A 23,392-nucleotide genomic window follows, 5' to 3' on the forward strand; every position below is an offset into this window, starting at 1 on the left:
TGCTTCTTACTTACGTCTCTTCCTCTATTTTTGGGGTGATTCAATCTGCTGTACATATCACATCCAAATTGAAAAAATAGAAAAACAAATTAAAAGCTACAAAAATAAGTATAATCTAGAAGCATTCATAGTGTTGATTTATTGCTTGACATTATCAATTATTTTAGTAACTCGAGTAACTCAGATTTCTGTTATGAATTCTTTCCAATCCTTTTTGGTATATATGATTCTTGTCGGAGGTTTGGGTAGTGGAATTCCCGTAGCGAATAAAAGAATAACCGGGGAAAAACGTTACGATTACTGAACTCAACTTTATTGTGCAAAACTCAACGCGGTTACAATGTTTTGTTGTTGTTACATTTTCCTCTCTGACTCTGAGCCAGGGCCAGCCGAAGGGGCCAGCGCTGTAGCATCCTAGGCGGCCCAATACTCCTCGATGATCAGCGTTGACAGGCCTCCAGTCCCAACATCTCCGAGAACTTCCGTACCTTCACAGCGAGCTTCACAGCTCCTAATGGCTTTGTCGTTATGTCCGCAAGCATGTTGTCGGTGGAGCAATACCGCAGCAGAATTTCTTCAGAGCTGGATAGCTCCCTGATGAAGTGATACTTCGTATCTGTATGTTTGGAGCGACGGTTTTGCTTCTCCTGGGTAGCGAGCTCCAAACAGCTCTTGTTGTCCTCCCAAATAACGGTTGGTGATTTCTGCTCTGCCTTCAGTTCCGCAAGAAGTCGGTGCAGCCAGACAGCTTCCTGCCCAGCCTCAGCTAGAGCTACATATTCAGCCTCCATCGTAGAAGCCGAAAGGCATGACTGTTTCCGGCTACTCCAGCTCACCGTTACCGGCCAAGACGAAACACGAATCCACTGTTCGACTTGCGGTCCGCGGTATCACTTGCCCAATCGGCGTCACAAAAACCTTTCAACTGTAGATTCTCGACACGCTTAACTTCAGTCCAATCCGATTGAAGCGGGTTGATGATTTTCCGGCTCAATATTGTCGCGCTTATCTTTTATTAGAGTCCTGCGGCGGCCGTACGCTCGCAAGGCATACCGCCGCAGTGACACTCGCAATGCAAAACAAAAGAAAAAGTGTTCCCGCCAAAAACAAAAGCACGTAGGTTTCGCGTAGTGACAGATGTTTTTGAATGTATTTGTGACGAACGGCAAGAGTGGCTCAGTGGAATGAGTGTTCTTGCTGTCAAATCTTATATAATGGAATAAAATTCTTTTAAATCTGGTCACGCTGTTATGATTAGTGACTGTCGTGCTCAGAAGCCAGAGGCATAGAATCGCCATATTCTGATTTTTCTTGAGAGGCATAATATTGAAACGGACGCAGCAATATCCGGCCTGCTGTTCGTGGCAATGTAAAACAGTGACCCGATCAAACGATGGTACTCGATGTTGTTCGACAGGATCTTTGATTCCATCCTGCACTCAGGTAAATAAACCTAAGATTATCATAAGGTCTAACTTATGAAATGGCCTTTAAACAATTTATAACGGCTAGAATAAATTTCATAATGTCGGTTCATGGCGCAAAATCGACTCACAGTTGGGCTTTTATACACATTTAGCAACACGAAATTCTCAAGCGTCGATAGCCGCGTGGGTTGGACACAAGCTCAGTGATCTCGACGTTCATGGATCGATTCCAGTCTGCATCATTTTAGGATTTTTCTGCCCTTTTTATAAGTTTATTTTATGTAATTAGGTCATAATAAGGATGTTCAATTTTCATAAGGTATTCTTATGGCATCCATACTTTACAGTTATGGCTAAATTTCATAAGGTATTTTGATAAATTTCGGTAGTTTACTTCGCTGAGTGTGTTCTTGTAGTAGTCCGTGTCCATCGGAACATTCGATCGCTTGGCCTCCTCCAGATCGTAATTCTTCCCAATTTTTCGAATGACAGCAGCCTGCTTGATCGAATATACTCCATCAGCTTCCCTATTCACGCTCATCCCCAGAAAGTGACGAATTGTTCCCAACGAAGTGATACGGAACCTCTTCCGAAGCTGCTTTTCAACCTTGTCGATTTCGTTCTGTATACGGCACACGAGCTCCATGTCATCCACGTAGATTAACAAATACAGCCACTCTCCGTTGCCGAGGTTCTTCATGAACAAGCACGCATCCGAAGTCGACTGTTCGAAGCCAATACTTGTCAGGAACTCCTTGATGGTGTGGTTCCAAAGCCGTGCGGCCTGGTTCAGGCCGTAGATGCTCCTGTTCAGCTTACACACCCAGTCCTCCTTCCCAGCATTCCCAGCAACTTCGAAACCCGGTGGTTGAGCCATGAAAATGTCTTCCTTCAACAGTCCGTAGAGGTAAGCACATCGATATACCTGACATCCATCTTCCTGCTGCTAGCGACGGCCAGCAGAACGCGGAACGTTTGTTGCATCGCAACGGGCGCAAAAACTTCCTCAAAATCTTGCCCGAAGCGCTGAGAGTAGTCTTTGGCCACTACTCTAGCTTTGAACCGTACAACTTGGCCGTCCGAATCCTCCTTCTTCTTGAAACTCCGACCGAACAACTGGTCCAATAACCTGTCGGAGGTTTGGGCAGTTTGAGTAACTTTGTAGAACTTGAAAATGTATTTTGTCCTGGAAAACGGAACTTTGGTTTCTTAGGAATCCATCTTGTTTGAGGGTTTGATTCTTCAATTAAGTGCTATGAATGTGATGTGAGGCGATTTTTAAACTTTTCAGATCAAAATGACAACGGCTTCCCTGGTTTGCGGAGGCCATCCGCCTCCACGAACGCCAAAACGTCGTGTCGCCGAAAATTCCGTTGACCAACCGGTGGTCTTCAGTATGGTATCCTGCAGATCAAACGGAATGGTGTTTGATTGCACGAACATTGTGTGGGAAGAGTCCCTGAAGCAATCCTTAGAAGAATTCCGGGACAAATCCAGGAAATGATTTATGCATAAATTCATGGAAGACTTTCTAAAGGCAAGATTGCCGATTTCAAAGAAATGATGAACAAAACACTGAGAGTTATAAAAATCTTCGCAATAATTCCTTGTAAGAATTCCTGGATGAATCTCTGGAAGATTTTTGTATTGATTTTTTTTATCTGCATTACTTAGATTTTTAGCCCTTGGCTAGTTCATCTCGGGACCCAAGCTTTACTTCCCTTCCGAAGGAAGAACTCACATTTTACGGGTTTGCCGGGAGTGGAATTCGATCCCAGGTCCTCAGCGTGATAGTCACGTGCTTAAACCATCACACCAGATCCGCTCCACAGATTGTAAGAATTCCTGGATGAATCTCAGGAATATTTTTTTTATTGAACTCGACGAATTCCTTGGAGAAATTCCTGGAACCCTGGAAATAATCTGGAAATAAGAGAATCCTTGGAGGATTTCCTGGAGCAACTCTTGGAGAAATTCCTGGAGAAATCTTTGGAGGAGTTCTTGGAGGAATCCTTAGAGCAATGCCTAGATCAATTCTTGGAAGATTTCTTGGAGAGATCGTTGGAAAACTCCTGTAGTAATCCTTGAAACAAAGCCTGAATAAATTCCTGAAGTAGTCCTTGAAAAAAAAAAAACTAAAGTAGTTCTTGGGAGGACTCCTAAGGGAATCCTTAGAAATAATTCCAGGAGGAAGCTTTGGGAGAATTCCAGGGGGAATCTCTTGAAGAATTCCTGGAGGAATCCGTAGAAGAATCTCTGGCGGAATCTTTGGAAGAATTTCATGAGGAAACCTTGGAGGAATTTCTGAAGTAATCCTTGAAAAAAATCCCGAAGTAGTTCTTGAAGGAACTCTTAAGGGTAGGGATGGGAACACTCACTTGGGAAAAAAAAAATCCACTCACTTGCTATTTTCTCATCTCAGAAGCAAAGTCGCGACAGAGCGTTAAAGGCAACTCTCCACAAGGTGAGTATAACTTGCATTACCCTCGTGGAGACTCGTGTTCATACCCCTCTCACGACTTTGATATGCGTGTACGACCCTAGATGTGTTCGGCAAAGTTTTAGATAAAACCACAAGGTAAAAGTGCTCCATACACTGTTTTTCGATAGCATGCTTCTGAACTGAGAACATATTAAGTGAATGTAACTCTTTCCAAGTGAGTGTTCCCATCCCTGCTTAAGAATCCTTGGAAGAATTCCAGGAGGAATCTCTGGAAGAATTCCTGGAGAAATCCTTAGAATAATCTTTGGTGGAATCCTTGGAAAAATTTCTTGAGGAAATCTTGGAGGAATTCCTGCACTAATCCTTGAAGCAAATCTTGAGGAATTCTAAGAGGAACTCCTGGAGGAATCCTTGGATGAATTCTTGTAGTAATCCTTGAAACAAATCTTGAAGAAATTCTTGGAAGAATTCCTAAGCTAAGGGAATCCTTGGAAGAATTCCAGGAGGAAACTTTGGGAGAATTTCTGGTGCAATCCTTGGGATAATTCTTGGAGGAATCCTTGGAAAAACTCTTGGAAGAATTCCTGGATGAATTCTTGGAGGATTTGCTGAAGAAATTTTTGGAGGATTTCCTGGAGGATTACTTGGAAGAATTCCTAGAGGAATCTTAGGTGTAATTCTTGTTGTAATCCATGGAACAAATCCTCAAGAAATCTTTGGATGAATTCCTGGAAAAATCCTTGGAGGATTTTCTGGAGAAATCCTTGGAGAAATTCCTGGAGAAATCATTGGAGGATTTCCCGGAGAAATACTTGGATGATTTTCTGGAGAAATTCTTAGAGGATTTCCTGGAGGAATCCTTGGCGCATTTCCTGAAGGAATCCTTGGTGGGTTTCTTTGAGGATTTATTGGAGGAATCCTTGCAGAAATTCCAGGAAAAAATCCTAAAGTAAGATTTGGAAAAACTTAAGAATTCTTGGAGGATTTCCTGAACAAATCCTTTGAAGAATTCCTGGAGGAATCCTTGGAGAAATTCTTGTAGTAATCCTTGATATAGATCCTTAAGAAGTCCTAGAAAGATTTCCTGGAATAAAATTGGATGATTTTCTGGGGAAATCTTTGGTGGAATTCCTGTAGTAATCCTTGAAACTAATCCTGAAGAAATTCTTGTAAGAATTCCTGAAGTAAACCTTGACACAAATCTTGAAAAAAATCGTGCAAAGCTTTTGGAGGTATCCTTGGAAGATTTTTTGTTCCAATTTCAATTGTTCCAATTGCTTTTCCAATGTTTTGCCAACAAATGATTGAAGGCTTTCATCTATTTTTTTCCACATTCCACCAGGAATTTTTCTTACGAGGTCAATCTTCCAAGGATACTTACTTACCTTCAGCCCTCTGTACCCACGGTGGTGCAGAGGGCCGAAATGAAAAATCTCCATCCTGTCCTGTGCGATTGCCAGCCATAGCCTTGACCTGTGGTCAGGTCAAATTTCTGTCGACTTGCTTGATTTCGTTGTTGAGGCTGCGCCGTCTTGAGCCTCTGGGTCTGCCTCTGCTGCGATGTCCTGCTGGGTTCCAATCTAACGCTTGCTTGCAGATTTCGTTTCCGCCCCTGCGTAGAGTGTGGCCGGTCCACCTCCATTTTCACTCCCGAATTTCTGTTGCCACCGGCTTTTGATGACATCGACGATGGAGCTCCACGTTGGAGATCCAGTTGTCAGGTCACAATGCTCGAATTATATACCGAAGGCTTCTATTGATGAAGGCCTGCAGCCGTTGAGTGTTCTCCACTGATACACACCAGATTTCACTGGCGTATAGCAGCATAGATTTCACGTTCGAGTTGAAAATTCGGATTTTGGTGCGTCGTCGACTAATCTTGTTGTTTTTACATACATTTCTTAAACTCGCAAAGGCAGCCCTCGCCTTCTTGATCCGTGCACCTATGTCGATCTTGGTGTCGCCATTTGGTTACCAAGTTATTGGAAGCTTTCAACATTCTCCACTGATTGCCCAGCTACCGTAAAGCTGGAAGGGTTGACCGTGTTTACATCGAACGATTTGATCTTGTTGACGTTGATGGTAAGACCTGCCACTGAGGAGCGATTGGCAAGATCATCGAGCTTGCTCTGCATATCAGAGCGCCGTTAAGCTAAAAGAGCAACGTCATCAGCCAGTTCGAAGTCATTCAGGTGCTCCTTGGTAATGGGCTGCCACAGCAGTCCACGATTTGGTTCACCTACCACGATCTCGTCGATTACGATGAGGAACAGTAGCGGTGATAGTATACATCCTTGCCTCACTCCAGCAGACAACGTTGTGCAGTACTCTGCACGAAAATGCCCTGTACTGTGCTTCAATGAGGCCGACGATTTTCTCAGGGACACCCTTGCGCCTAAGGGCTTTCCACATGTTTTCGTGATTGAGACGGTCGAAAGCTTTTTCGTAATCAATGAACACCATGTAGAGAGACTCTTGGAATTCATTGATTTGCTCCAGAATGATACGGAGCGTGACAATATGGTCAATATGGTCCACACAGGATCGTCCGGCACGGAATCCTGCTTGCTGTCGTCGTAGAGTTGCGTCAATTTTCTCCTGTATCCGGTTAAGGATCATTTTGCAGAGGACTTTGAGAACGATACACAGTAACATGATGCCCCGCCAATTATCGCATACAGTCAGGTCACACTTTTTGGATACCTTTACTAAGACGCCATGCAATCCAGTCGGCCGGCAATGTCGCGGTTTCCCATATGTTGCAGCATATTTGACGCAGTAGTTGTGCGGATACTACGGGGTCAGCTTTGAGCATCTCAGCTGATATACGACCGACCCCTGGGGCCCTGTTCGCTTTCATGCTACGGATGGCCGTTTCTATCTCCTGCACTGATGGAGCTTCGGTGTTGACACGGGTCCCAAGTAACACACTTGTTATGGAAGAGTCACGGCGGCGCAGGTATTTGTTACGCAGTAGTCACTGTGACTTACATCTAGCAAGTTAGTATTTATTTGTTAGAATTAAGTCACAATGACTTCTGCGTAACAAAAACCTGCGCTGCCGTGACTCTTCTGTGACAAGTGTGTTACTTGGGGTAATACGTCGAACCCTTGGCGGATCATGCTGAGGTGTTGATGGCTTGGCGGACACTTGAAAAAGATTTCCAAAGTGCTCGAATCAGCGTTTCAACTGGTCACTCGGGTCTTTCACGAGCATCGTAGCATTCATCTTGGTCCCACTAAGGCGACGTGAAACATCATAGAGGGGACAAATGTCGCCGGTGTTTGCGGCTTTCTCGCCTTCGTCGGCTAGCAACTCCGCCCACATTCTTTTGTCCCGTCTATATCAGCATTTCACTTCCTTCTAGAGAGCCGAATAGCGCTAACGGACTACGGCTATGGCTCCTCGTATTTACGCTCGCTGTATCGCGACTTTGGCGTTCCTTCGCTCCTCCATCTTCCTCCAGGTATCATCTGTGATCCACTGCTCTCTCCGAGTGTGTATCTCACCCAAATAATTCTCACCGGTGGTAATAAAGGCGTTCTTGATGGCGCGCCATTGATCTTCAAAGCTTCCAGCTTCCTGAATATCCGCAGCACGGTTCTCCAGTTCTTTGACGAAGGCCCTTTTCACCGCAGCTCTACGTTTTCGCTCATTTCTCCGAGACCATGGCGCGGCGTCCCATTACGTGCTCGTAGTCCGAGTTGTCGCAATCAACCTTCGCGTTGAAGTCGCCCATGAGAATCTTGATATCACCTTTTGGAATCTTGTCCACGCCAGCATTCAGTTTGCTGTACAAGTTATATTTGTCTTGCATTTCGGCAGCATCGGTTGGCGCGTTACATTGGATCATGGTAAAGTTGCGAACCCGTGTTCTGAATCTGGCTACAATAGGTTCCTACTTCATGAGCGCAGCGTGGGCGTGAGCACCGAGCAGGAAACCAACTCCACGGTGGCGAGGAGTGTGTTCACCTCGTAGGCCAGAGTATGGCAGAATTTGACCCGACGCCAATCTGTGTTCTCCAAAGTTCGGCCAACGGATTTCGCTCATTCCTATGTAGGATCTCAAGCTCCATACGGCATATGCCTCATTGGTTAGTTGTGCCATTTAACCCTACTGGGCTAGCGTTAATACATTCCAAGTTCCAATTATTGTCCCTTGTTTCGCGCTAAAAGTCGTTGCCGTTGAATTAGTTCGGAATCTTTCATTTTCGGTTTCAGTAACGTTTTTTTTTTGGTTTTGGAAACCGTAGGTTGTTGGCCTATCCACCGTGTTGGGGGGCTGCCACCTTATGTATAGCTTCCGGTGGAGGAGCATTTCATACTCAGCCGCTGGATGCCAGAACAGACGCTGTTTGAGCCGCACCTTCTTGGTGAACAGACGCTCGAGATGTACCTCCTCAATCTAGCTGAAGTCAGAAGGACAACAGTGCCCAGGCTGCACTACCAGCTAAGCACACCACTCCTAGCCGGCGGTCTTTGTTATTGCTTAACCCGTGGAAGCATAAGGTAGGAACTTGTGAGGACCAGAGCTATGTTGGACGCTGAAAAGTTGGAAAGTTGTAAAGAAGGTTAAGCATCCTTGCCCTGGGTTAAGCATCCTGAGCCCTGGGGAGACCCATATAACTAATTTGTGAAGTTGCCGAGGTTCCATTTGAATATCTTAATCTAATGAAGTATACCTAAACATGTTTTTAAATTTGTTCAGAGTTATTTTCGAATATCTTGTTTTGCGCTACTGTTACAAAACCTATAAAAAAATTACTCACCCACTTATTTCGTTTATGTTCTCCTTCTTCTTCTTGGCGTAACGTCCTCATTGGGACAAAGCCTGCTTCTCAGCTTAGTGTTCTATGAGCACTTCCACAGTTATTAGCTGAAAGCTTCCTCTGTCAATGACCATTTGCATGTTTTGAGTGAACATATAGCCTTGCAGTACACTTTGGTGTATGAGAATTCCAAAAAGTATGATTCTCAGCAAAAACATCACCCTTGATAGATGTGCGAACTAAAAGGTTTTGATCCAATTAACGCGAAAATGGCCAACGGTACTGTACCTAGATGCAAATTGAACGCCATCTCGTTCGTTGCTAATAAATCCATTAATCACTCAACCTGCTGCAGCAGGGCTACCGCAAATTCGCTAATGTGGGAAAATGACCACAAACCCAGATCTCATTCGTCACTCGTCCGATCAGACAGACTGCTGCGCTGTGAGCAAGAACCCCACTGTGTGTGATTGCAAATAAACAGCAACCCGCTCTGACGCTGCTGGGTGCTTTCACTGCATAAAATTAATTCCAATTAGCGCGCATAAAAATGTTTACAATTGTGCTAATGTGATTACCCTTTCGGGCCAATCGGTGCGGTTCTGACGGACGACCAACGAGTGAGTGCCTTACAGCAGCACAATGGCTTCTGAATTTCCATGCAAGCGCGCATGCTACCACAGAGAGACGCAGACGCAGCATGACTTATCCGCAAGGAATCAGCTTCGAGAGAGTTGCAATCAAATCATACAAACATTGCCTTGCCAGGCATGTAAATAAGCTTCATTTTGCTGCAACTGCATCTACTTAGCTGGATGGATGCACCACTTCACATCCAGTTCGAGGGTCTTATTTCTTTAGAGCAATGCCTATTCATCTCATTTGCACTTCAGTTTAGGAATGGTTTTAAAGTGGATGCAACAAGTAAGGGTATGTGGTCTTGTAGTTACATCTTTCGGTATAATTTCTGCTATCTTTATGTACTAACTTCTATCTTCTCTTTTTAGTTTCTGTCTTATTTATGTCTTCTATTTTTTATCCCATTTTTATAACCTCTATAGTTTGTCTTATACTTTCTGTTTCCTTTAACTGTCTTTTACTTACTGTCAATCTGCCATGTACAGCAATTTTCGTATAGGGAATTTATTGATTATTCTTGAGTGTCGATCTAGAATATCCCGGTGTCTACGAAATAATATACGAATCCAAAAGTGATCATTTACAAAGAGAGTTCTCAGTTAAAAATAGCAGAAGTGCACAGGAAAAATATCTCAATAAATAAACTATTCTAATAATTAAGGTTTTTATCCACACTTATCAAACCTTTTTTACTCGAGAACCATAGGATATTTCGCCAAGTAGGGTAATTCGCCAATTGTTGAACGGTTAGTACTGGCATTTTGGTTTTCGTTCGTTTTTCCGTGCATAATTCCACTTTAGTTGAAAAATATCCAGTGAACGTCTAGATCTACTCATCCCTTATACTGCCCATTGAATTTATATTCTCTTAAATTCCATTTTCTAAGAGAAAATAGAACATTTGTATGGGAAGTCTGTAACCCAAATGTTGAACGCTTCTTTAAGCTTGCTCATCCTAATGTTGGACGGTTCTCGCCAATTGTTGAACGGTTGAAGCTTTGTTCGTAATTGATGACGTATAACCCGACATCAACCTATCATTCACCTGTTTTTATTTTGGCCACCAAACCCAATATAGACCCAACAGTTATCCGATGTGAGTCCAACAGTGGTCCAACATTTGATAAAATTTGACCCGACTTTGACCCGACATCCGATATTTTTTCACTCTGGCGGATTTTTTTCCGGGTTTTTCGTGTTTTGTGCCCAACTAGTCCGAGCTAGTGACAATTCATTTAAATGACAAGGAATCACTCATTTGAAGAGAGCTCTAGTGGACTGAAATCGATTTAAACATGACTGGATGCAAAAATAGCTGTAAAGATTTGATTAGAAGCGAAAACGTCATAAGAAAAGTATGCCTTTAAAAGCCCCTGAAACACTTCTGGAAACCCATGGGACCCATTCAACCCCCAAGAACACTCGTGGAACTACCCTGAAATCCCTTGAAAACACGTGAGTTGCTCCTGAACCTCCTGGAACGCCTTGAAATACTCCTGGGACCCCTTTAACACTCTGAATTCTTCTTGAACATCTCTGGAATGCCCTTGAAACCCATTGAAAACCACTGGAATCTTTCTGAAGCCCACTGGAACACTCCTAGAACATCCCTGGAACGCCCTTGAAACCCCATGAAATGCACGGTTAGGCAAAGTGAAAAAAAATTCTAGCGGTAATGCTAACACCGTTGGTTATGCCAGTGTTCAACAATTGGATCATGGATGCATAATGATAGTGTGATAAGAAAAATATTTTTTTCAAATTAAATTACAATGAAAATGTGATTTTAAACATTGTTAAACTGTTAAGGACATCCTTCCAGTTCTTGTAACTATGGTGTGCCTTTGATATTTGTGGTTGATTTGCCCGCAAAGCTTATTTCGTGACAGCAATTTCTTAACATTAATCTTAAGAATTCTGTAGTTTTCGTGTCATCAACGGTACTAAATTTTTAATCAATTTTTTTGACATAAAATATGTATAATTTTGTAAATTAATTAGAGCGATATCGTGACCCACATGTATATGCATCTACATCATACGTTTACGTTAGATGAAAATTACTTAAGTAAGATTTACAATAAAATATTCAGAAACTGTTCAACATTTGGGTAGTGTTCAACAATTAGCGAATTACCCTATTTCTCCAAAAAAAAACACTTCAATCTTATCATAGAATTTTAACAAATAACAAGCTTGGTTGAAGGGATAAATTTTGTGATGTTTATTCATGGAATTCAAAAACAACGTGCCAAATTTCCCAGATATGCCGAGAAGAACTTGTTGAACCATATGCTGTTATAGAGTACAGTTATGTGCTACTGCTACAGGAATTTCACTAGTATTCAATTCAAACAAACGTCACGCTAAGACTAAAAAACCTGGGATTTCTTTAAGAATTCTTTCACACCTTCAGAAATTATTTCAAGCATTTATTGGAGAACTTCTCCAGGGATTATTTCAGAAATACTTCAAGAAACTTCTCCAGGAGTTTCTTATGCATGAATTCTTCCATGAGCATCTTGCAGGGTTTCGATAGTGAATGTTTTAGGGTTTATTCCAAGAAATGCTTCAAGAATTCCTCCCACTTCTGCAAGAATGCATCGACGAATTCCTCTAGATTTTTTTTTCATAGCTTCCTTCACTGATTCCATCATGGATTGCTCCAGAGAATTTTTCGAGAATTCCGCTATGGCTTTCACCAGAAATTCCTCCGGGAATTTCTCCTGGGATTTCCAAAGGAATGTCAACATAAATTCTTTTATGTATTCCTGCAAGTATTCTTCCAGATTTCTTCAAGGCTTTCTCCATATATTCCTTCAAAAGTTCTACTTGAGATTACTCCAATAATTCAATCTGGAATAATTAGAAGTATTTCAGCAGTAATATTTTCCAGAAACCTTTACAGGAAATTTAACCAGAGATTAGCCAAAAATTAATCCAGGAGTTCCTTGAAACATTGTACAAAACATTATTTTTGGAGTCCATCCAAAGATTCCAACAATAATTCGTCCAAAAATTATTGCAGACCTGGATTCCTTCATATTTTTTCCTACAGATATTCTTCCAGGAATTTGTTAAGAAAGCTTTCCTGGGATTTCGTAAGGATTTCCTCATGGGAGACTGCTGTCGGGATTCAGGGGCTCCTGCAGGGATTTCTTTAGCAACTGCTACAGGGATTCCTCAAGGAGTTGCTCTGCGAACTCTTAGAATTTCTTCAAGATTTCTCTAAGGATTCCATCTGCAATTTTTTCAGGAATTCTTCCTGGAATTTCTCCAGGAATTTCTCAAGGAATTCTTCCACGAATTTCTTCAGAGATTCTTTCAGGAATTATTCCTCTGGGAATTTCTGCAGGGATTCCCCTAAATATTTATCCAGGAATTCCTTCAGAAATGCCTCCTGAGATTCCTTCAGGAATTCTTCTGGATATTTCTCCAGGAGTATTGCTAGATTCCTTCGTTAATCCCTACAGGCCTTCCTCTAGGATATCCTCCAGGGATTCCTCTAAGAATTTCTGCAGAGCTTAACTCGGGAAATGCTTCTGTGATTCTTCTGGAACAACTTATTTTAAAAAATCCTCCAAAGATTCTCTCAGGAACTCTTCTTAAGATTTCTTCGGGAATTCCTCCTTGTATTCCTTAAGGATTTCCTCCAGGAACTGTTTAGTGATTCCCTTACTAATTGCTCTTGAAATTGCTTCCGGGGCTCTTTCTGGAATTTCTTCAGGAAGTCTTCTAAGAATTCCTTCGAAATTTTACCAAAAATTCTATCTGCGATTTCTCCAGGAATTATTCCTGGTATCCTTCTAAGAATTCCTTAAGAAATTTATACACGATTTTTTTTTCAGGAATTCCTGTAGGAATTTTTCCAGGGATTCCTCTGGGAATTCCTGCAGGGATTTCTCTAAAAATTCCCCCAGGAATTCATCTAGAGATTCTTCCAGAAATTCCGCCAGAAATTTCGCCAAAAATTCCGCCAGAAATCCCTCTATAGATTTCTCCAGGAGTTCCTCTGGAGATTCCTTCAGGAATTCCTACAGGTGTTCCTTTAGGATATCCTCACTGGATCCTTCCAAGATTTCCTACAATTTTTTTTAGAGGTTCCCCCAAGAATTCCTCCAAGGTTTCCTCAATGCATTCCTTTATGAACACCTCCAGGCAGGCTTGTCCGCACTGAGCGCATGAAAATTCTGCTCTTTGGATTTACACAATCAAGCACATCATAAATTAGAAATGTTTTCATCTTATCAGTTAGAAGGATGTTGAAATATTCTAAATGTCATTTCGAACTGTCAAAAAACCGCACCGCAGCGCCGCACGGGCCGTTCAAAGTGAAATTCACTGGAGTGTTTTCACCCGGGTGAAAATCTCTTAGCGCGCTCCGTGTGGCTCTGCGGTGTGGTTTTTTGACAGTTCGAAATGACATTTAGAATATTTCAACATCCTTCTAACTGATAAGATGAAAACATTTCTAATTTATGATGTGCTTGATTGTGTAAATCCAAAGAGCAGAATTTTCATGCGCTCAGTGCGGACAAGCCTGCCTCCAGGCATTCCTCCAGAGATTCCTCCAGAAATTGCTTCCGGGATTGTTCCTAGAATTTCACCAAGAATTCTTACAGAAATTTATTCAGGAATTCTTTTAGGGATTTCTTCAAGAATTTTTTCCAGAGACTCGTACAAGAATTCCTCTAAAGATTTCTTCAGGAATTATTTCAGAGAATCATCCAAGAATTCTACCTGGAATTCTCCGAGGCATTCTTCCGAGAAATTTTCCAGGCATTCTTCCTGGGATTTCTCCTTGGATCCTTGTAGAGATTTTTTTAGCGATTCCTCCAGGAATTTCACCAGATATTCCTCCAGAAATTGCTTCAGGGACTCCTGGTATTGCTTCAGGAATTCTTTTTGGGATTTCTCCAGAAATCCATGCAGGCATTCCTCCAGAAATTTTTCAAGGAATACCCTAATAAATTATGTCAGTAGTTCATCCAGGAAATTCTCTAGGAAATCCTTCAATGATTCCTTCAGATTTTTTTCCAGGCTTTTCTCTAGGAATTTCTCCAAGAATTCTTCCAGATCTTCCTCCAGAAATTGCTGCAAGGATTCCTCCAGGAATTCCGCTAAAAATTCCTCCAGGAACTTCTTTGAGGATTTTTCCAGGGATTCCTCCACGAATTTCTCCAATGATTCCCCAAGGATTCTTTCAGAAATTCCTTCGAGGATTTCTCCAGGAATTCCTCCAGAATTTTCTCTAGAAATTCTTCCAGGAATTTATCAGGGGGTTTTTTGTGAAATTTCTCCCAGGGTTCCTCTGGAGATTCCCCCGGAAATTTATTCAGTAATTTTTGTAAGAATTCCTCCAGGAATTGCAATTCCCAAAAGAAAACCTCCAGGCATTTCATTCAGGAATTTCTCCAGGAACTCCTCCGGGAAATTCTCGAGGAATTACTCCCCGGGAAATTCCCGAGGAATTTCTCCAGGATTTTCTTCAGAAAATTTTCTGGGGATTTTTTCAGAAATTCTTCCAGGAAATTCTCCAAAAATATCCTAAGGAATTTTTCAGCGATTCCTCCAGGCATTTATCCAAGAATTTCTCCTGAGATTCCTTATTGAATTGCTTCAGGTAATCCTCCAGGGGTTTCTTCACGATTTTTTTCAGGAATTTCCCCAGGGATTCCTCCAGGAAATCCTTCGAAGATTCCTCCAGGAAATTCTCTAGGGTTTTCTTCAGAAAATATTTCCCGGAATTCTCCAGGAATACGTTCAGATTTTTTTTAGGAAATTTCCCCGGAGATTCCTTTTGAAATTCATCCAGTATTTTTTTCAAAAAATCCGCTAGATATTCCACCAGTAATATCATCATGGATTCCTCCAGCAATTCCTGCAGGAATACCTCCAGGAATTCCTCCAGGAATTACCCCAGAATTTTTTTCAGGAATTCCTTCAAATATTTCTCCAGGAATTACTCCTTGACATCTTTCAGAAATTATGTCAGCAATTTCTCTAGGGATTCCTCCAGGTATTTCTCCAGGAACTTCTCCTGAGATTCCATCAGGAATAGCTTCAGGGATTCCTCCAAAAATTTCTCTTTTCCCAAGGATTCCTCCAGGAAATCTTTCGAAGATTCCTTCAGGAAATCCTTCAGAGTTTCTTCCAATGATATACATTAAGAAATTCTTCCAGGAAATCCTACAGGAATACCTTCAGGATTTTTTCAGGGATTTCTCCAGGTATTCATCCAGGAATTCCTCCAGAGATTCCTCCACACGCTCAGAAAACCGTTCTGATAAACGTGAACAAACAAACGCAAATATGAGAACAAGCAAATATACACCGTGAACTGGAACTAGTTCCAGCTGTCAATATGGGCGTTCTAGAAAACGTGAAATCTAGTTCACGGTGTACATTTCTTATTGTAGTTATCGTTGCTATGCATAGTTCCCGTTTGTTCCCGTTGCCGTGATTGGGAGTGCACGTATATCGGAACGGATTTTTTTGCGTGCAGGGATTTCTCCACAAATTTATTCAAGGATTCCCCCAGGGATTCTTTCAGGAATTCCTTCAAGGATTTCTCAAGGGATTTTTTTCAGAAATAGAAAAATAGTAGAAATAGCAATCTCCCAGAATTCCTATGGAGATTCCCTAAGAAATCCCTCCAGTTATTCTTTCAAGATTTCCTCCTAGAATTTCCTCAAGCAATCCCCACAGGAATATCTCTAGGAATTCCTCCAGGCATTCCTCCAGGATTTTATCCAGGAATTTCTCCAAGAACTTCCCCAGGAACTTCTGCAGGAACTCCTCCAGGAAATACCCCAGAAATTTCTTTAGGGTTTCCTCCGGTGTCTGAGAAATAATATACGAATCCAAAAGTGATCATTTACAAAGAGAATTCTCAGTTGAAAATAGTAGTAGTGCACAGAACAGTGTTGAGAGCCACCCTCAATCCAAGTGAGGACGTTACCCTAAGAAGAAAAACAAGAAGGATGCTCATCGGTATAGCGCATACCCTCAACAACAAGCAATAGACCTCGTCTTTGGTCTGCTAAACACACACCCGACCGAAAGTGCGTTCATGTCAAACCCTGTATTAAGAAGAACGATTAAGATGCGAAAAGATCCAGGAAGATAACACAAAGAAATACCGCTATTGTAGGAATTGTTCAATTGCCTACGAGCAGTGCACAATGGGTCCAGAGCCGTGTTTACGAAGACAAAAATGTTTGTGCCTAAACCTTAAGCTTTAGATACATGGTGTTTTCGGGAAAGTTTCTTCTCATTTTTCGACCTTTTTTCTCATTATTGTGAAATTAGGGTGATCCCTCTAGTTTCGCTGATCCAAACATCTGCTTTTTAATAGTTTTATGTACGTTCACAAAATGTTCTACAAAGTTGTAAAAGAACTTATTTGGAGCAAGTTTGCCGAAGAAACCATTATTCTATTTCTTATGGTTCCTAACTTATATTTTTTTTTAAATATTCATGTTAGGGTGATCCATGAATTTCAGTTTTCCTGAAATAACTTTTAATTCGTTCGTTTCTCGTAAACACTTTGTTCCGACCACTTTTAGAACTATCAACGACGCATCTTTTTTCCAAAGAGCTCAAAGTTCTAACTCGCGTAGTTAAAAAGATATTGGCATTTTTCTTCAAAAAATCACTTTTTTTCAAAAAGTCATATCTCAAAGAGGAGCAAATGGATTTTCATTCTCCCGGTTGCATTGGAAAGATCGTACTCTGTTCTATTTATGGTGAAAAAACTGTGGGTACCTTTTTTGTTTAAAACTTTTTATTGAATTTTGAAAATACGATTTTTTTCATGGAAAAGCAGTTGTAACTTTGAAAATCAATGAGATACAAACTTGGCGTCTTCGACAAAATTGTGAGTTTTTGGCTGCTATAAAAGTGCCCAGAACAAAGTATTGCGAAAAAATCAACACATAAAATTATATTGAATAAAAACCGATTTTCATATGGAAAGCGGAACAATATCAGCAAACTCAACTAGTCTTTGTTAGATAGATCGAAGCAACCATGTTGAAAATGTTTAAATATGCTTATAATTCATAATTCGTCAATGAACTCGACTTAAAATGTGATTTTGAGCTGATTTCCATCAATTTGATTTCAATTTCATCACTTCTATGTATGGATAGTGAAAATGTCAATCACTAGTATATGTTTATGTTAACGTAAAAGCCTATTAAAGTTACATGATTTACAATATCTTATCAACATTGTGCCTAAATGATGATGACAGTATAAATAAACATTGGTTCTAGAATGAAATGGATGACCATTTACCAAGCTACTTTGATCTGTCTAACAAAGACGAGTTGAATTTTCTTGAAATGCGTCATTTTTCATATGAAAATCTGTTTTTACTCAATATAATTTTATGTGTTGATTTTTTCGCAATATTTTGTTCTGGGCACTTTAATAGCAGCCAAAAACTCACAATTTTGTCGAAGACGCCAAGTTTGTATCTCATCGATTTTCAAAGTTACAACTGCTTTTCCATGAAAAAAATCGTATTTTCAAAATTCAATAAAAAGCTTTAAACAAAAAAGGTACCTACAGTTTTTTCACCATAAATAGAACAGAGTACGATCTTTCCAATGCAACCGGGAGAATGAAAATCCATTTGCTCCTCTTTGAGATATGACTTTTTGAAAAAAAGTGATTTTTTGAAGAAAAATGCCAATATCTTTTTAACTACGCGAGTTAGAACTTTGAGCTCTTTGGAAAAAAGATGCGTCGTTAATAGTTCTAAAAGTGTTCGGAACAAAGTGTTTACGAAAAACGAACGAATTAAAAGTTATTTCAGGAAAACTGAAATTCATGGATCACCCTAACATGAATATTTAAAAAAATTATAAGTTAGGAACCATAAGAGATAGAATAATGGTTTCTTCGGCAAACTTGCTCCAAATAAGTTCTTTTACAACTTTGTAGAACATTTTGTGAACGCACATAAAACTATTAAAAAGCAGATGTTTGGATCAGCGAAACTAGAGGTACCACCCTAATTTCACAATAATGAGAAAAAAGGTCGAAAAATAAGAAGAAAGTTTCCCAAAGACACCATGTATCTAAAACTTATGGTTTAGGCACAAACATTTTTGTCTTCGTAAACACGGCTCTGGACCCATTGTGCAGTGGGTGGGTGCGGTCACATCAGATCTTCTTCAGTCTCAGCTCAGAGGAGAACGTGTGTGAGCAACGTTCTTCAATCTGGCTGGTCGTGGCTGGGAAAATGGAGCTTATTGTTCTGCGATGATCACCCACCCAGCCATGGTTGTGACGTGACGGCACATTATTGGTTGGAATCACCACACCACCAGCAGCAGAGGGACCTTGTCGCTTGTCGACAGTGAGATGTTTCCATGATGATTATAGGTATGTTTGCGCTTTTTTTTTCCTCTATTTTCTGGTGTGAAGTCGTGTGTTTGGGAAAACAAACGGTAACGGTGCAGGTGCCAGCACGAGGTGACGATCGGCGTGGAAAATGTTACGAATCGCGATCGGCTTTTTCGCGTGTGGCATAAAGAGGTGTTTAGAGATGGTTTACACGCCATCACACAATCCAGAAGAGATCACACTGCACCGGGATGATCAGATGGTAAAATAGCATAAAACTGTTGGAAATGCCGATGCGTGTTGTATGCCAGCCAGTGGGGCCATAAAGCGTGCGTGAGGTGTTAATTTCTTAATAAGATAACACACATGTGAGATATAAACTTGTTGTAATTGGGATCCATAATTTATATAAAATGATAAAAATGCAGCAATTTATCTCACGATGTGGTGAAGTTGCATTTTGATTGTGATATCATTTATTTGAAAACAATTTGAATTGAAACGATCTGACGTAGCAGGCGCCATTCTCGCCCAACAATGGAAGATCACTAAAACTCACACACTGAAGATGCCTGTTAGTTCCAAGTATGTATCTCATTGATTCCTTGTATGAGTGTAGCTGATCGGTCTTGTGAACAGGCGGTCAATCAAGTTTCTGGGGATTTCTTCAGCTTCTCCATCTGTGGATTTATTTAGGAACTCTTTCTGAAGATTTTTTTAAAACAAATTCCATCAGATTCCTTTAGGTTTTTGTTTAGAAGTTCAGTATGGAATCTTCCAAAATTTCCCTCTGTGGATGATACAGGAATATTTATCCAGATTTTTCTTCGTATTTTCCTGGACAGATTTCTCCAGGTTTCCAGAAGAAACTCAAGCAAGATTACCAGATGCAACTCAAAGAGTGGTAAGCCGGGGCCCGTAGCGTAGTGGCTACACGTTCACTTCATAAGTGGATGGTCATGGGTTCGATCCCAGCCCCGGCACTTGCAATTTTTCGTCAGATGCTCTTCCCTCAGAGAGCAGCTGACACCTGATCCTCTTCTGAGCATATGGTCAAACGGACCCGGAAACATGGATATCGGCTAACGGTAACCCATAATGGACCCCCAATTGGACTGGAAAAGGAACAAGAGCCACACATCAACGTCCTCGTGCTCATCATTCTACCAAGGACAGGGTAGAAAAGTGACAGCAGCGCAAAGGCAACCAGTTCGATATAGTAGAATAAAATAGAATACATTTAGGCGCTGTACAAAGTGTAAAATGCAGCTGCCAATTGCTCACGCAGTGCCCTAGTGAACAAAAGACATGTAATTAGGTTAAGGAGTTGAAGACCTCAAAGAGGGCTTGTAGAAGAAAATCCTGGAGGATTATCAATGGGGATTCATGAAGGGTTCTCAGAAAAAAAAACTCATGGAGGAATACTAGTAGGAAACCCTGGAGAAAGTTCAAAGACGATTTTGGAGTGAATTTGAACGAAGCTTTTGGAGAAATCCAACGACGAAATCATCGATAAATTACAGAAGGAACTCATGCAGGAGGAGTCCCAAAAAGCACTCTTGCTGAAATCCCGGAAGTAATTCCTGGAGAAATTCTTGGACGAATCCCAGACGGATTTCCTGTACGAATGCCAGGAGCAACTCTTTGAAAAATCTCCTGATGGAATCCCATATAAACTTTTGGAGGAACACTGGGAAAACTGCTGGGGAATTTAAGAAGGGTTCCAAACTACTTCTAATAGAATTACAAGAGGTAACCAAGTGGAATCAAACGAGCTCATCTAGAGGAACTCCAGAAATATATGTAAGGATATGATTTTTGAAGAAATCCCAGAAGGAATCGTCAATGTAAAAGTAGCTGTAACAATTTCAACAGTTTTCCTCAAAGTATCCTATATAGAAGAGGCGAAGTATCCTCCGAGAGGAATCCGTGACGGAATTTCTAAAAGAATATCAAAAGAAGCTTATGGAGGCTTTCCTGCTGGAACTTCTAACGTAAATTCAAAAGAAATTCATGGAGAATCTTCCAGAGCATTTTTTGGATTTTTTACTGGAACTTCTTGAGATAGGGTCTGGGACCATTTGGGCAGGAGGACCTATTTTGGGCACTTGCTGCTATAACTCAGTCAATTTTTAATCGATTAAATTGATTTTTGGGATACGATCAAAGACGTACAGTATCTAGCCATGATCAAAAATTCAAGTCAATCGGATTGAAATTTACTGAGTCATACCAGAAATGCCCAAAATAGGCCCCCTGCCTAAATGGTCCCAGACCCTACTTCAAAAGGAACTTCTATGGAAACCTTAAAGAAACATCTGATTGTAAAAAAGTGAAACATTTTTTCCTCTGGAGAAATTGGAATACCAGTCCGGAGACGACGGGTTTGCTGACCGATTACCGCGCAAAATTTTGTTCCGCTGAAATCCAAAGAACTTGGAAATGCATTCAATTTCGGCTAAAGGAAATTTCAAAGGAAAGGAGGGGGAGTGTCAGTAGCCTTTATAAGGGATTTCATGGGCGTTTCAAGGCATTTCTGAGAGTTTCAGGGGGTTTCTAGAACGTTTTAAGAACGTTACAAACAGTTTTAGAAGCATTTGATAGCATTTTAGGGGCGTTTCAAGAAGTTTCAAGGGCATATGAATGGAATTTATCCAACAAACATTTTTGCTGTAGAAGAGCTTAACAAAACACTTTTACTCATGCCTTTGCTCCATAAGCTTTTATGCAGCTACTTTTACACTGTTGAAAATGCTTTGACATCCATGTGCACAACAGAACATGTGCTCGATAAACAAATTGAGATTTGAATTATGAAAAGAAATCCACATAGTCCGGTGTGACTCGAACTCACGACTCCCAATTCGCTAGACGGGCGCTTCTATTCCTTCAAGCTACGGAGTAACTCGACTATCTCCGGCGCCAATAGGCCTAGAACTGAACTCGATTCCACAGTCGCACATGGTTATCTTCAGTTCGGTTCAGTTCTAGGCCTACTGGCGACGGAGATAGTCGAGTTACTCCGTAGCTTGAAGGAATAGAAGCGCCCGTCTAGCGAATTGGGAGTCGTGAGTTCGAGTCTCACTGGTTTACGTGGATTTCTTTTCATAACTCAAATCTCAATTTGTTCATCGAGCACAATATTCTGTTGTGCACATGGATGTCAAAGCATTTTCAACAGTGTAATTTCCCACCAAAGCAAAATCAAGAAATTGACATCAGCTACTTTTGTTAGTTGGGTAATACCTTTGAAATTCCTCGAAAAAACCCATGAACCCTCCATGTAATACCCAACCCCGCCTTAAGACGGGGTACTATTTGAGCATTTTTGTATTTTTTCTTTCCTGGGCACTCAAAACTTTTCTATTTTTGTCTTACATTTAGGACTGTTCTGTATATCTCAGAATGGTTTTTGGTGTCTTTTCAAGCGTATTCACATTTTTGTATTGAAAGAGTTTAAAACAGTTAAAAATTTTCTATGGAAAAAAAATTGAATGAAAAAATTTAACAATAATCAAAAAATCTCAAAATGTTTTCGTCCCAAAAAATCGGTATTCCTAATAGGCTTCCGGAAAAAATATAAAAGAGTAGGGATGTTGAAAAAAAAATTAGAAAAATTAAAAATCAATATTCACAAAATCGCGAGTCAAAAAGAATCACCTTTCAAAACATGTTTAAATCAATATTAAATGAAGTAAAAATGATATTTAGATCAAAATAAAAAAATGGGTATGAGAGGGTTGAAGCCCCCTTCGAATCCCATGTAACGCACCTGAAACCCCTCGAAACCCCCCGAAAACGCATGTGCAACGCTTCGTTAAGTCGCCAAAACTCCTCTGTTCGTCTCTAATGCCTCCGATATCCCCCTGAAGCCCAAGTAGACCTTATGTAAGGCACTTTAGACTCTCCGAAATCCCTGATAACGCCTGCGTAACGCCTCTGAAACTCAACGAAAATCCTCTGAAACTTCCTGAAAAGCCCTCTCGGACCCCGTGTAACGCACCAGAGACCCTCCGAAACCACCAATAACGCCTTCAAAACTCGTGGAAAATCTTTTGGACCTGCACTGCCTTCGAAAACCCTCGACTAGTAAATTATATAAATATGTTACATTGTATTACGATGTTATATAAATGTTCAACAACTTATCATGTTATAAACAAGATGCAGGATGATGTTAAAATAACTAAAATTGTAACAAAAAGTTCACCGGTTTAATCAAAATAATAACCTATTTTGTTATAATAAGATCATAAGGCTGACACAAATTTCGATTTTCTCTTATGTCACCGCCCCCTCGGAAAATTTTGGTCGAAATTCGACATTTTGAGGGGGGGCACCAATAAATTATTCAAGAAATTTTAAAATTTTGAGGTGAAATTAGAGTTGCACAGAAAATTTGTTAGCAAATCCGATGAGTTTATAGATTTTGCCGAATTGTTTGGGTATTGCTTCGCCAAATACATTTATTATTTATTGTCCTCCCCCTTACCGAGCGAACGAGTATTGTGACAAAAGAAGAAAATGAGATTTGTTCCGGCCTAATTATAGCAGAATATGATATAAATTTCAGCTTCAAGAAAACTAGTTTCTATCATATTTCGATACAATTGTGTATATTTTTGTTAGAATCTTCTAGTCGGGCCCACTTAAACCCCTGAAAATGCCACTGAAACCTGTTCTGGAAAAAAAATGTCCTAACATTCTTACACTTCCGGTTCTCTCCCCATTATTACATTTTTTTTATGAATTATTA

General features: G+C 40.7%; 1 protein-coding gene across 2 annotated transcripts in view; it reads left to right on the top strand.

Moving 5' to 3' along the window:
• The window catches only part of LOC109428936 (uncharacterized), a 265,135-nt gene that overhangs the window by 23,124 nt on the left and 218,619 nt on the right, over window positions 1-23,392 (top strand). The gene's annotated exons all lie outside the window — the stretch shown is intronic.

The sequence above is a fragment of the Aedes albopictus genome, chromosome 3, assembly GCF_035046485.1.
Source record: "Aedes albopictus strain Foshan chromosome 3, AalbF5, whole genome shotgun sequence".
NCBI lineage: Eukaryota > Metazoa > Arthropoda > Insecta > Diptera > Culicidae > Aedes > Aedes albopictus.